The sequence below is a fragment of the Grammomys surdaster genome, unplaced genomic scaffold, assembly GCF_004785775.1.
Source record: "Grammomys surdaster isolate TR1022 unplaced genomic scaffold, NIH_TR_1.0 371, whole genome shotgun sequence".
Classification (NCBI taxonomy): domain Eukaryota; kingdom Metazoa; phylum Chordata; class Mammalia; order Rodentia; family Muridae; genus Grammomys; species Grammomys surdaster.
Window position 1 is genome coordinate 5,277,885 of NW_021604790.1, and position 15,895 is coordinate 5,293,779.

Consider the following 15,895-nt stretch of genomic DNA (forward strand, 5'->3'; position numbering starts at 1 on the left):
AGAGAGAGAGAGAGAGAGAGAGAGAGAGAGAGAGAGAGAGAGAGAGAAGCTAGTGACCCTGAATAACCCCCCAGATGTGCAGCTCCTCTCAGCTCCTGGTTCCTGGCAGGCATGCTGGCTCACTGTTACCAGCCTTCAGATAGAAGCTGGAAATTCACATGTTCATAAAAAAATCTCCCAAGTTTTAAATGTTGGTTCACTTCTCTCTCCACATGAAGTAAAGGCCAAGCACAGCTTGCCCACAAGCTATCAGTTTAAAATACCTCCGGAGCTGTCAGAAGTTCAGCTGAAGCCAGTCTTCCTGGCCTCCACCCTAAGCAAACTGAGCATGGTGGTGCACGCCTGTCATCTAGCACTTAGAAAGCTGGGGCAGGAGGATTGCTGGGACTTCAAGATTAGTCAGGGCTGCATAGCAAGAGTCTGTCTCAAACAAAAATAGTCATTAAACATCTCAGTTTCATCATTCATCAAATAGAGATGATAATTTTGCCTAGCTCTCAGGGTTGCTATGAGCATTTACAAGAAAGTGATGCAAGTAAGGATTCAGAATTCGTCAAGTGCATGACGAGCAGCCACATGCCGTGTCTCAGTCCACAGATGCAGGCTGACCCTCCTTTCACTTAGACGACCCTGCTCTGTATTGCACTGATATAATTAGTAGTGATTCTCAAGTTCCATTCTCATTATAGAACACATGTTTTATGGGGACTATGCAGATTACTCAGTGGGTATGAGTGCTTGCTGCACAATTGTGAGGACCCAAGTTCAAATCCCCAGCACTCACATTTGAAAAAATAATAATCCAGGTATTGGATTATCATAATAATATTATATATTAATATAATATATCATATTATGTAATATGATATATTATATCAATATAATATATTAATGTATTATATAATATTATATATTATATGATATTATATATAATATACAATATATTATATTATATATTATATATAATGTAATGTATTATATTATTAATATATAATAATATTATATATTATTAAATAATAATCCAGGTACTGGCTGTACCCAGTACCTGTAACCCTGTTGCCCCTGGGAGTGGACAGTGTGTGTGAGCATAGCTGGTCGCCAGCCTGGCTCCAGGTTCAGTGGGAGACTGTGTCTCAAGGGAATAAGGTGAGACACTTCTCCTCAGCCTTCCACACCATGTGCACACACACACGCACACACGCACACACGCACACACGCACACACACACACACCAACAACAGATACATATATATCACACACACTCACAGATATATCACAAAACAGCAGTTAAATGGCTATAACCTAGTGTTTTTACACAGTTAGACCAATTGGAGCTCCAACTGAGCACCTGTACACAGTAACTGTTAAAGCAGTAACAACTACCGTACCCATTACAAAAGGCCAAGATTCAAGCTGGGCGGTAGTGATAGTGATGGATACCTTTAATCCCAGCACTTGGGAGGCAGAGGCAGGCCGATCTCTGGGTTTAAAGCCAGCCAGGTCTACAGAGTGAGTTCCAGGACAGCCTGGGCTACACAGAGAAATCCTGTCTTGGAAACCAAACAGACTGGAGGGCTGGAGAGATGGCTTAGCAGTTAAGAGCAGGTTCTTACAGAGGACTAGAGTCCGAGTCTTAGCACCCCTCTCAGACAGCTTACACGTGCTATGATGCTAGTTGTAGGAGTATCTTACACCTCTGGCCAATTTGGGCACCTGTATACACACACACACACACACACACACACACACACACACACACACATTTTAAAGGCCAAGCGTCCTGTGTTTGGACTGGGCCTGGACAATCATTTAACTTTGCTGTGTGCTACTTTGCTTGCCAGAGGGCAGTGATGAAATGAATTCTAAGCTCCCAGTTCACATCCAGCTGTCATTCAACAGAAGCTTCTGAGCAAGGACTCAGAGAGGCCAGGGACTGCACAGTCTCTCATGGGTCAGTCAGCCAATGGAGACAGTGCAGGCAGCTGAGAAATTCTGCTGTCAAGTTCAAGTGGTAGTACTTGAAATGTTCTTACCCAGAAGTTGAATGGAATGTTAATATCTTAAACCTTAAATCTCTCAGTAACACGTCATTGTGTTTCAGTATAACTATATATTTCTTCTGTCTCTGGATGTGTATCTAAATTTCTCTCTCTCTTTTTTAAAAGCTATTGACATGAGAGTGTTGAGCTTGTATGTTCATGTTTATGTGAGTATCCTCAGTGTCAGATCTCCTTGAGTTAGAGTTACAAGGGCTTCTGAGCCACCTGACATAGGTGCTGGGAACAGAACCCAGGTCCTCTGCAAAAAAGCAGGACATGCTGGGTTTTGTTGTTGTTGCTGTTTGGTTTGTTTTTGGTTTTTAGTCTATTGTGACAGAGTTTCTCTGTGTAATCCTGGCTTTTCTGGAACTTGTTCTGTAGACCAGGCTGGACTCAATACAGAGATCCGCCTGCCTCTACCTCCCGAGTGCTGGGATTAAAGGCCTGTGTCACCACTTTCCAGCAGCAATTGCTCTTAACCACTGAGCCATCTCTCTAGATCCCCTAAAATGTTTATTTAGAATTCCATGGACAACTGAAAACCACAGGATGGCCCAAAGGAGAGCTTTATTTCTGTTGGTGCTACGGTAAGCAGGAGGAGGCTTCTCATATTTCTAATATTTTTTTCATAGAACAAGCCTTGGTTTTTATTACTTAAAAAAAAGTTTCATATTAATTTTATTTTCTGACTCTCTGCTTGTGCTTCAACACTTCTACAATGATTTTTCCACTCCTCAACAAGGGATCCTGTTACCACAGCTTTGAGTCAGCCTCGTTTTGTTAGAGTCTGTATTAGAGGAAAGCTTACCACCATATGTCAAGTCAGTGCCTCTAAACACCATCCCTGTAAGAGCAAAAATAATATTTCTAGTATTTCAGTCCTTGCTGCTCCCTTCCAAAGTCAAAATTAAATTTAAAAGAATGCTGCTTTCCTCACATTTGTATGGATGTCTCCAAATACGTTCACTCAGCCATTCATTCCCCCATCAGTTATGTGGGTGTCTAACCTGGCATAGAGGCTGGGACCCAGATATAAGTGATGTTCAGGAATAATATGTTCATAGCTTCCTCCCACACCCTGATGGCTCGCAGGAGCCTTGGGGACCTGCCTTAATAAAGTATTGGCTGTTGTTGGGGGCAGATCCTAGCAAGGTTGCCGAGGGCAGCGCTTTGGTGTGGATGTGTACCGCCCACGCGTGTCCGGGTCTAGATTCCAAGTTTGGCCCAGGGCAATGGGGTTGGACTGTGCTGGCCTAGAAAACCATTTCCTGCCGTCACAGTATCCGTGGTTGTGCAAGTGCCTTCATCGGGAAGGAAGTGGCTGTTGGGCTGTTTATTTTGGCTGTGGGCTTGCAGACGGCCTCTGGGGAGAGGGCTGGGCGAGCTGGGCACAGATACCAGGGCGCCCCGGACAGGGGCCTGAGCCAGGCTCTTGCGTGTGTAGTGGGCTCCTGAGATGCTTGGGGACGGAGGTCTGGGTGCTAGTGAAAGAGCTGACCCAGAGGGTAGCAAAGAAAGTCTCTGGGGTCCCTCTGCCACTTTTGTGGACTCTAGGTGGCTCTGGTCTTCGTCATGGAAGCCTGGGAAGGGATAGTCTGAAAAGCACTCTGGTACTTGGTTGTGAGAAGACAAAAGCCATCAGGGCGGGCAGACTGAGCTCCATTTGTGTTTGCCTTTTAAAGGTTTTTTCTTTTTTTTGGGGGGGGGGAGTTTGTTTGCTTGTTTGTTTGTTTTTTAATACAATCGTGTGTGTGTGTATGTGTGTATGTGTATGTGTGTATGTGTGTGTGTGTGTGTGTGTGTGCATGTATGTAGGTACCCTTGGAGACCAGAAGAGAGTATCAGATACCCTGGAGCTGGAGTTCCAGGCTGTTTGAGAGCCTTACATGGCCGCTGGCAAGTGAATTCTGGTCCTATGGAAGAGCATTGAGTGATCCACTGATCCAGCCTTTGTGTATGTCTTAGAACAGGGTCTTACTTTGTGGCCCAGGCTGGCCTCTAAGTACCAGTCATCCTGCTTCAAGCCTCCTGAGTGCTGAGATTGCAGACATTTGCCACTATGCTTGGCTAAGATCCAGTAGTCCCAACAGCAAGGGAGAGAGCCAGGATGGTGAAGGTTTGTGTTCCCAGAAAACCCCAGGGTCCAAGCCCCGCCAAGACCCTTCCCTGGACCAGGACTTGCAGATCCCCTGGAAACTGGAAAGCACACAAATCCAGGCTTTCCACAGTCTCCAGCAAGGTCTCTTGCATTTAATAGGGAGACGAGAATCTCACCCCTACGCTTATTCTCGTGAGGCATTGGATAGCACACTTGTTAACCCACATGTTAAACCAGAAGGAAGGACATGTCTGGAAAAGAATGAGAGAGAAATCCATCCCATAGTGACTGGAGCAAGGGATGGTACACCGAAGGGCAGAGCAGCCTGTGGTGTGGGCAGAGGTTTAGGTATAAGCACTTGAAGCAGGGGGCGGCGAGCGGTTTGGATAGGCATGACCTGAGTGCTGCTGAGCAGGAGGAAGGGGAGAGAGGGAAACCCACCTCAGCGTTTCGGTAGGGTGCAGTAGGGTAGGACTGTGTGCCTTGAGGGGAAGGATGGCTCTACCCCCTAGCCAGGGATCACTGTGTCTACAAGTATATGGACACAATCTAGCAGAGGGAATGTGTGAATTCCTGGGTCCCTGGGTTGGCCCCTTAGCAAAGTGGAGCTGGCAGCTTCTGCTGACTCAAGGACATTTCCAGACTTGACCTTAAGGGCAATTGGAAACAGCTGCTTCTCTTGGCTGGCAGCCCTGTGGTGAGGCTCTGGCTCTTCCTGGAATGACCCCTTCACCTCTCCCTCTGTGTGACCCGGAGAGGGGACTAATAAGAGAGATGCCGAAGGGCTGAAAGCCACCCTGCAATGCCTTCTTTTAGGTCAGCTCTCCCTCCCACCCCCTAAAATCACCAGCTCTCCAAGAGCTAAGGCAGATGGTGGCCGGAGCCCCCAGTTTCAGATTCCAGTGTCTGGCCTTTGCGCCTGCGGTTCCCCAGCTTGGAACACCCTCCTGTCCTCGCCTCTCTGCTCGAGCCTTCAGGGTTTCGTTGCACATGCCTTTTGTTCGACAGCGATTTCCTGAGTCTGCTGCATGCCAGGCGCTGTGCTAGAATTAGCTTCTCAACCGCTTCCTTCAGCAACGATGTCTTCAGCTTGTCACAGAGAGCAGCAGATTAGCCAAGGGCTCTGACCTCTGGCCCAGTCTGCTCTGGAGGAATCTGGTAAGCTGCAGGGGCAGCGAGGAGGTTTCTGTGGAGAAATAAAACCTGTCTTTCCACCCGGGGATGCCAGCAGAGTGGGGGTGACTTTGAGAAGACAGGCATCTCTTCAATCAGGGCACATTGCTTTAAAACCCACTCTCTGTGCATAGGAATACATTTCCGTGGTGACAGCCCGGACATCTGAGATGTGGAAAGGGTAGACCACTGCTTAGGCAGTACTCTGGTGACCTGGGAAGCCCCTCTCCATCCAAAACCTTCCTTCCACCCATGCAGCCTAAATTGGGGATGACTGGCTTGCACATGTTGATGTGTGACTTGTAACGTTTGCAAGGATTGCTTAAGGATGTTCATCTCTTCAGCTTCTCTATAAACAGCTCGAGGGCAAAGGCCCTGTCATCTCACTCATGTTTAATCTCCCTGCAGTACCTAGGAAAGCGCTTTGTACAGGGTTATCATCAACAAGGGATAAGAAGATTGGCGGGTGGGGGTTGCAGCCAGAACGGTGGTCAGGAGAATGCAAGGGGGTCCAGCCTCCTCTGAAAGGATCCCCATGCCACCCGCAGAACCAAGGAACAGGTCCAGCAAAGGCAGAGGGATCTTGGAGCGTCAGCTTCCTGGAGAGTAAGGAGAGTGTTGAGGCGGGCTCCAGTCCCAAGGATTCCTTCGATTACCAGAAAAACAGAAGCATAAAGCAGACAAGCGCAACACAAATTGGGGGTGTGACTCAGTGGCAGAGCACTGGCTCAGTGTAAAGCCCTGGGTTTAAGTCCCCCAAAACAGCAGAAAGAAAAAAAAGGACATGATCCTGGGTGATTCACAACATGGAGGACAGAGTCTGGGAGAGCCACAGGAGCCCAGGGATGGAGACTGGATGCCCAGAGACACTGGGAGGCGCCTGGTCTTCTAGTATTTAGCTGTTTCTCCTTCAGGATAGGAAACTTGGCTTTGGCAGCTTCCATCTAGAAATCTCTGCAGAAAGAAAACTTTCTTTATTCTAAGAGAATGCTTGGACTGACTGGTCTGGTCTGAGTTGTGTGTCAGTCACATCAGAGTGGCCAAGGGGCTTGGGTACTGTCAGCGGTCAAACATGAGCCTTGTGTCCATCCCCAGAGCCATGGCTCATTGTTTATACAGAAAGAGGAGGGGTGGGAGGGGGAAAGAGGAGGGAGAAGAAAAGAGAAGTCACCAGGCAGACAGCTCATTGAGGCCAAGGACTGCCACCATCCCTACCACCTCAGTCAGCACACCGTGATGAGGACTGGGATCTGTCACTGGGGCCTCAAGGCCTGGCACCAGGCCTGGCATTTGTGAAATTTCTTCCTCTTCCCTGTCTCTGTTTTTGTTTTTAAACCAGGTCTTGTGTAGCTTAGGCTGTCCTCCAGCTTGCTGTGTAGTTGAAGACCTCCTCCTGCCTTCCCAAGGGCTGGGATAATAAGTATGTGACTCCATGGGGATGGATATGCTTGTATGTCTCAAGTACGTGAACACTGGGTGCCGTGTGTGTGTGCGCGTGCGTGCACGCGCGCGTGTGTATGTGTGTGTGTATGTGCATATGTGTGTGCGTGTGCGCGCGTGTGTGCGTGCGTGTGTGTTGCTGGCAATTGAACACAGGGCCGTGTACTTGCTGAGCCACTTACAATACAGCTATATCCCTGATCCTGAAATTCCTAACAAACATTTGTTAAATAGATGTATGACTCACACCCAGCCAATGCCCAGTGTACAGGTCCCCGAGGGGTTTCACTTACTTCTTCATTCATATGTCCATATGGAGCTGCGACCTGACAGCTAGCACTGTCCCAGGCATGAGATGGTTACCAGCAAAAATACAGGTGGTCACTTTGTGCTGGGCAGGACACTCTGAGATCCTAATAAGGGCAGGAGGCTGAAGTCTGGGGTGGGCGTTTTTATACTCTGCACTGGCATCCTTACTCCCAAGCGTGTGGGTGTGCTTGGGTATGAGTGAGGCTGGAGGGGCCCCTTGGGGACATTAGGCCTCTGCACCTTGAGTCCCCTCCTGTTCCATAGGAGCTTGATGAGGGCACAGATTCAAAGAACTAGGAGCAGTTCTCAGCAAGTCTGCGCATCCTTGCTTCCCTGATTGACAGTTTCTGCTCTACCAAGGCTGTGTCCCCTTGTGCTCCCTCGCCGAGAGCCCTTGGCTTGGCCAAGTCTCTGAGAGCCACCTCCAGGAACTCTCTCGGCCTTTTTCTTTGCTCTCTAGCTCTCCTCAGGTCTTTGCTCCTCACCCAGGACCCATTTTCAATCGCTAACACAGTAGCTCATGAACTGCATTCCTGCCCTCTACCTCCAGATCCCTAGAGTCTTCAGAGCTCTGCCCTGAGCTGGCTTTCTGACCCCGAGAAGGCAACAGATCTCTCTCATACACCTAGCCAGACATTTGGAATTTGAAGGCGTTGTTTGTTCAAAGTTATTGTCTTTCTCTAACTGGATTACAAATCCCAAGAGAGCAGTGACGGTGGTGGGTGCTGGGAATTTCCCTGGGGTCCATCTTGCCTGAGTGTTCTGTGTACTGAGGAAAGTGCTCCAAGAAATTAGGTGAATCTGAACCCAGGACTAGGGTGGTCATAGGAGGCCTGCAGCTTGTCTCACGGGATAGGAGGGAATGCAGGTCTTGAAAGGCACTGTGTGGTTGGGCGTCCCAGCCTCTTCTCTGGGTTTCGGTTTTCTCTACTATCAAGTGAAAGGGACCTGGAGTGGCCTTTGCCAGCCAGTATGGACTCTTTTGGTACTTCCATTGGACATGTACTATTGCAACTTAAGTCTGATTGGGATTGGGCTGGTAGACATGTTAGCATCTGGCTGGGAATGAAAGATACTGTACCTCTGGGAGCCCACACCAGCCAGAAGTTTTGAGACTTATTGTCCAGTCCTATCTCTGAAAAAAATGAATAAAAACAAGCAATGTTTTGTCTCTTTTCGGGTCCCAGCCATGTTCACTTTCATTTGCTGCTGCTGTCTTTCCTGGAGTGGAATTTTAGAGAAAAAAATAGCGAACTTGGGGGTTGTGGTTCAGTGAGTAACAGTGGTTTCTGTGTAAGTGTGAGGTCCTGAGTTCAATCTCCTGTGTCCATGAATTAAAAAAAACAAACAGAAAGTTGTGTGTGTGTGTGTGTGTGTGTATCATAACCCCAGTGCTATGTGGTACACAGAGAGACAGGAGGATTACCTGGTCTTGTTGGTTCCCAGCCTAGCTGGTTCAGTAAGAGACTTTGTCTCAAGGAGCAGAGACCAGTAAAGCAGCATGCTGGCCTCCGGACATGGCCCATGGACTCGTATGGACCCACATACTGATATGTGCGTACATCCTAGCACATGCACACACAGGTACTTGGACTCACACAAAGGTACTCAACCTTAAAGGAAGATTGTGTAGGTCTGGAACAAGTCCTGGACCAGGTTATATTTCACTACTCCAGAAACAGAGGGTGATTTGAAGGTGATTTCATCACAAAATATCACAATTAGGAGGGTTATAAACAGGAGGAATTTACTTGATCCTGGATGTGGAGGCTAAGAAGCCATAGATGGAGGAGTCAAGAGTTTCAGTGTCTGGTGAAGCTAACTCCTCCCACACTATTACCTCATAGGTTGGAAGGGTGGGGAGACTCACTTAGCTCTGATTGGCTTTGAACAACATTATGTAGCCAAAGATGACCTTGAACTAATGCCCCTACTCCCACCTCCTGATTGGTGGTGGTGGGATTACAGGCACACACCCACCCTGCTTGGTTTGTGTGGTACTGAGGATTGAACCCAGGTCTTTGTCAAGGGAGCTAAGCGAGCATTCTACCAACAGAGCCACACCCCTAGCCCTGACCCTTGGAAGTCTTTTATAAGGGCATGAATCCTATGAATTAATGTTATGATTCTAATAACTTCAGCACTTCCCAGAGGCCCACACCCTAACACCATCACCTCCAGGGTTAAGATTTCAAAATAGATGTTTGGAGAGGGGTGTAAATATTCAGACTGTAGGAGAAAGGAAGGAGCAGATTAAGGGTAGGGGACCCAATATAGGAAGTTTACCTGTGGCAGCCACCCAGGTGGTACTTTGGGAAGCTCCTGTGCATCTTGCCAGAGAGGACCCTCTCTCCCCTCACACAAAGAGACACACCTTCTGTACTGTGAGGATAAAGGAACAGGGCTCTACCAGAACTCCCACCATGGTATTTTGACAGGAGTTTGTGACACTATGTATTAGAAAAACCAATATAGCAGTTTGGATGGGGAACAGAACGGCAAGCCAATTGGTTGCATTAGATATCAGATTTATTCATTTATGTACACACTTGTTACCCAGCATCTCCTAAGCACTGCTATGTGTCAGGGCCATACAAGCTAGGAGCACAGTGATGGAGAAGCCACAGGAGCTTAGAAGCAGGAGGAAAGACAAGAAATAGACAGAGCATGTAGAATAAATTCTGGTTCTAGAAATGGCAGGCTAGCTTATTCAAGTCTAACTATAACCAAGAATGCTTAGAGACTAAGAATAAAATACAATATCTGATGGTCTGAAGGCATTGGAGAACAACTAAAACTGGACAGATGTAGAGAGGGAAAAATATGTGAAAAACAAAAGGAAGATGGGTAAGATAGATGACTTAGCTGGCAAAGTCTGCCGCCAAGCCTGGTGATCTGGGTTCAATTCCCAGGATCCAAACAGTGGAAGGAGAGAACTGAGTCCCTGCATGTCATGCACACATGTACACACACACACCAACACAGTATGTGTGTGTGAATTTTAAAACATAACAAAAAAAGTGAATAAAAAGAAACTGTATTCTTAAAAAGGAAAGAAAATTAGGTGCGTGGCATGTTGAGCAACCCTGAGCACACTGCCCAGCTTGAGGGGCTGATCGGGGCTGCAGAAAGTGGAGACAGGAGTTTGGGGTTTCAAAAAACACTAAAAGTCAACATGGAAAGTTCTAAAAAGGAAGCAATCATAGCATTTCTTTCAACAGACCTCTTCAGAGCATCAGTGGTCCCTAAGTTGTACATATGCAGGGAAAGGCTCCAGGTCCCCAAGTTCAGTCAGGAGCAGCAGCTGGAGGGAGAAGTTTACTTGTTTCCTGGACTGAGTTCAAAACAAATACAAGTTCTGCAAGTCAGAGGAGCCTGGACATCATCTTCATTTTTCTTCTAAAATCCCAGTACAGCCTCACCTCAAGATTGAGATGAAGGATACGGGTACACCCTAAGACTCAAGGCATGACAAAGCCTGAAACCCAGCTTCCACAGGATCCAAGCGGTCTGCCGTGAATGTGACTGTCTGCTAAAACAGAACTTGAGGTTCTTTATAGGAAGATTCAAAAACTTTATATTCTCTATAGCACACCATCTACAAGGCCCAACGTGCAATAGAACACCCATGATATCTGCTCTGTAATAAAACTTAGTAGACACAGGGGCTGGAGACATAGCTCAGCTGTTAAGAGTACTTGTTGCTCTTCCAGAGGACTCAGGCTTGGTTCCCAGCACCCACATGGCAGCTCACAACCATGTGTAACTCTATCTCTCGGGGATCCGGCATCCTTTTGTGGTATTCTTAGGTATTGCATACATGTGATATTCATACATACACTCAGGCACACATGCATACACATTAAATAAATAAATCTAAAAAAAAATTGGTGGATACTAGCCACATTGTCTAGTAGATAATAAAAATTACCAGATAAGGTAGGCATGAAGTTCACAGATAACTCACATGGAGGGGGGAAATCAAAAGTAAGTATTGCAAGGAAAATTATATAAAATGGAGACTAACTATGGTTTATTGGGAGATCAGAGATGGTCTCTGAAGATATAAAAAAAATTGTCTTCTCAAATGTGAATTGTCAGGTGGAGGAAACAGGGCAAAGGCCTTGAGACTGGAAACTAAACGGGGCAAGGAGTTCGGAGCGTGATCTGAACTCAAGCGGGCAGTATGGCTTCCGTGTTAGGAGAGTCACCACTCAGATGTTTATGTGGTTTTAAACACGGAGATCATCTTAGTTAAGGCTTGGCAACTTGGGGAGCAAAAGTGTATTTGTCTTAGGCTTCCACGTCAGTGTTCATCACTGGAGGAAGTCAGGACAGGAACTCGAAGAGGGCAGGAACCTTCAGACAGGAGCTGATGCAGAGGCCGTGGAGGGGTGCTGCTTACTGGCTTGCTCTTCATGGCTTGGTCAGCCTGCTTTCTCATAGAAAGGACTGCAAAGGGCTGAGCCCTTTCTCATTAATCACTAATTAAGAGATTGCCCTCCAGGCTTGCCTACAGTGATCTTATGAAGGTGTTTTCTCAGTTGAGGTTCCCTCCTCTCAGACTACCTTAGCTTGTGTCAAGTTGACATTAAACCATCCAGCACGGTAGGACTTAGTGACCCATAGCAAGGAGCTTGAATTTTATTTGAAAAATGATGAATTGCTTTTGAAGAAATTTAAGTGAGCGATTGCTTCTTTTTTTCTTTATTCCTATGAGTTATCCTTCCTGTGTGTGCGCATGAGCGCATGCGTGCACATGTGTGTGTGTGTGTCCATGTGTGTTTACATGGCAAACAGTACAAACTGAATCATCTGCTGAGCTTTTCACTTTCTCTGTATGAACGTACGGTGCAGGCAGTTTAACCCAGGACCTTGCTCACGTGAGCAAGCACTTTTCCACTGAGGTATATTCCAGCCTTTTATTTCAATCTTTAAAAGCCAATTATATTTCACATGTTTAGCTTTCTTTGGATATATTTAGTTTTATGGTGCATTATTAATATTTTTCTCTTTTTAGTTTGTTGTAAGTTCCTTTAATTTGTCTAAATATGCTATCATACTTTTTTTAATTTTTTAACTTTTTTTACAATCTAGTCTTTATCACCCTCTCAGTCCGCCCTCTGACTATTCCATATCCCATACCTCCTCCCCCACCCACCTGTCTCCAAGAGGATGTCCCCACCCCACCCCATCCCACCAGACCTCCCCACTCCCTGAGGCCTCCAGTCTCTTGAGGGTTAGGTGTATCTTCTCTCACTGAGTCAAGACCCAGCAGTCCTCTGCTGTATATGTGTTGGGGGCCTCATATCAGCTGGTGTATGCTGCCTGGTTGGTGGGTCAGTGTCTGAGAGATCTCAGGGGTTCAGGTTAATTGAGACTGCTGGCCATCCTATAGGGTCTCCCTCCTCCTCAGCTTCTTCCAGCCTTTCCCTAATTCAACCACAGGGGTCACCTGCTTTTGTCCATCAGTTGGGTGTAAATATCTGCATCTGACTCTTTCAGTTGCTTGTTGTGTGTTCCAGACTGAGGTCATGATAGGCCCCTTTTTGCGAGCACACCATAGCATCAGTAATAGTGTCAGGCCTTGGGGCCTCCCCCTGAGCTGGATCCCACTTTGGGCCTGTCACTGAACCTCTTTTTCCTCAGGCTCTTCTCCATTTTTGACCCAGCAGTTCTTTCAGACAGGAACAATTCTGGGTCAGAGTTTTTGACTGTGAGATGGCAGCCCCATCCATCCGCTTGATCACTTGATGCTCCGTTTTTCTGCTGGAGGTGAACTCTACAAGCTCCCTCTTCCCACTGTAGGACATTTCATCTAAGGTCCCTCCCTTTGTGTCCTGAGAGTCTCTGGTACATTTTAGAGGGTCCCCCTACCTCCCAAAGTTACCTGCTACCATTCTTTCTGCTGGCCCTCAGGGCTTCAGTCCTGTTCCCCCACCTATACCTGATGGTATTCCCCTCTTCTCCTCCCTGTCCCCCTTCCCACTCAGGTCCCTCCCTCCTCCCCCACCTCCCCCATGATTGCTTTCTTCTCCCTCCCAAGTGGGATTGAGGCATCCTCACTTGGGCCCTTCAGCTTGTTAACCATTTTGAGTTCTGTGAATTATATCCTGGGTATTCTGTATTTTTTGGCTAATGATATTTTTCTTATATTTATTAATATTGATGAAAGCTCTCTTTATACTAAGTAACCCTTTGCCTCTAATAAGTTACGTGTAATTTTATAACATGATTTCTTTTTTCTTTCTTTCTTTTTTTTTTATAGATAGGGTTTTCTGTAGCCCAGGCTGGCCTTGAACTTACTATGTGTGGCCAAGACCCACCTTGAATTCCTGGTCCTTTCACCCTCACCTCCCAAGTGTTGGGATCACAGGCCTGTTTCACCATGCTTAACTATCACTTGAATTTGACTTTCGCTTTTGAGATTTATCTTGCCATGAAAAATTCCTATGCCATGGAAGCCATCTCTTTTCCTTTTGGCCTTCAGTGCTCCAATATTATATTAAGTTTTTTTTTGGAATATGTTTACACCTTTGGGATGTCATTCTGGCTGCTCATGGTGGATGCATTCTAAGGGTTGAAAAAAACAGCACAGGAATAGACAGAATGTGGGGGTTTGGGCTGAAGAGACTGCAGCTCCATCTTTCATCTGCCTCAGGCCTGTGCTCGTCAAATCTCTTCATCTTCCACCTCTAACTAGATAATGTGTGCCAGACCCAGTACCAAACACTTTGCCTGTGTCTCAGTTATTCAACTTAATATCTGCAGTCATTTTACAGTGGAGAACTCTGTCAGAAAGAGTTCTTGCTCTTCCCCAGCTTATCCATGCACTTCACAAGTTATCCCGGAGTGCTAGTATCTTGCCAGCATAGTTTCTGTTGCTGCTATAAAGTGCCCCGACAAAAACAACTTACAGGAAAGTTCTGCTCACAGTTCCAGGCTATAATCAATGATTTCAAGGAAGTCAGGGCAGCAGGACCTTGAAGCAACTTGTCACATTGTTAATGCATGTCTGTACCAAGCTTGGTTTCTCTACTCTTATGCCCTTCCGGATTCCTTGCCTAGGGAATGGCACTGCCCACATTGTGTAGGTCTTCCCATTTAAATTAACAGAATCAAGATAATTCCCCATAGACACTCACACAGGCCAGCCTGATCTAGATGGCCCTTCACTGAGGCTCTTCTCAGTTGATTCTAGATTGTGTCAGAGTGGCATTTCAGACTAACCATCAGACTGGAATGTGCAATAAGTGTGTGTTGTGTGCCTAAGTGGTAGCCTGAGCACAAGAGGAGGGCAGTGAAGTGTGGGTGTTAGAGAGACGCGGGTTTGTTTACTGTCTGGGGGACACTGTGAGCCATATTATGTCTCTAAGCCACAGTCTTTCCTATCTTTTGTTTTCTTCTTTCTTTCTTGTCTCTCCCTTGAGATACCACTCACATATTATAACATTTTTCCACTTCTAATGTGGTTAACTGGGTTTTAGAATACTCCCATGATAATTTAATTCTAAAGCATTTTCACCATTTCTCCTACCCAAGAAATACCTTTAAAATGTTTTTTGTTTTTGTTTTTTATTTTTTGTTTTTCGAAACAGGGTTTCTCTGTGTAGCCTTGGCTGTTCTGGAACTCACTCTGTAGACCAGGCTGGCCTCAAACTCAGAAATCCGCCTGCCTTTGCCTCCCAAGTGCTGGGATTAAAGGTGTGCGCCACCACTGCCCGGCCCTTAAAAATGTTTTTAAGTAACTATTCCCTATTCCTATCCCTGGACTGTCACTAATCCATGTTAAATTTTGTGTATTCATTTGAGACCATTGTAGGGGTGGGATGGAGTGTGTGTGTGTGCATGTGTGCATGTGTGCATGTGTGCATGTGTGTGTATGTACACATGTGTGTATGTATATGTATGTGTGTGTATGTGTGTATGTGTGAGTATATATGTGTATGTGTATACATGTATGTGTGTGTGTATGAGCCTGCATGTACATACATACATGCAAGAATGTGCCTCATTGACTAAATTTTGATGTCTTAAAACAAACAAATAAGAAACAAAACCAAACCAGGCATTCAAGAGTTATGGGGAGTGTAAGGAGAAGGAGGGGAGAGGTTCAGAAAGATCTAGAAGGATGAACTCTCTGAAACTGAGTATGTAATGTAGACACCACCACCCAGCCTTGTAAGGTCTTCGGGAAGGTGCAGTCATTCTCTTTCAGGTTGGAGACAGCCCAAGACCCCTGTGGATGCCTGAAACCATAGTTAATGCCAGGCCTGAAACACAATGTGATTTTTCTACAAATACTCGCCTGTGATAAAGTTTAATTAATAAATTAGGCATAGTAAGAAAATAATGATGAGGAAATAAGACAATTATAAAAATACTTTAATGACAGCTATTTAAAATTTAGGGATTAGCCAGGCAGTGGTGGTACACTTTAATCCCAGCACTCAGGAGGCAGACACAAGCAGATTTCTGTTAGTTTGAGGCTAGCCTAGTCTATAGAGCAAGTTCCAGGACAGCCAGGACTACACAGAGATACTCTGTCTCAAAAAACAAAAAACAAAAAACAAAAAACCTTAAGGATTATTTATTTCTAGAAGTTTTCTATTTAATATCTTTGGACAGCAGTTGTCAGTAGATGACTGACACTGAAGAAAATGAATTCACAGCTAAAGGTACATGTATGTGTATGAAGCACATGTATGTATGTGAAGCGCATGTATGTGTATGAAGCACATGTATGCATATGAAGCACATGTATGTGTATGAAGCACATGGATGTGTGTGAAGCATACATGTGTGTGAAGTACATGTGTGTGTATGATATCCATGT

The 15,895-nt window shown here is 45.9% G+C and overlaps 1 protein-coding gene across 2 annotated transcripts in view; it reads left to right on the forward strand.

The window, feature by feature from the left end:
• Mrc2 (mannose receptor C type 2) overlaps positions 1-15,895 on the forward strand; it is a 60,820-nt gene that overhangs the window by 18,731 nt on the left and 26,194 nt on the right. The window lies entirely within an intron of this gene.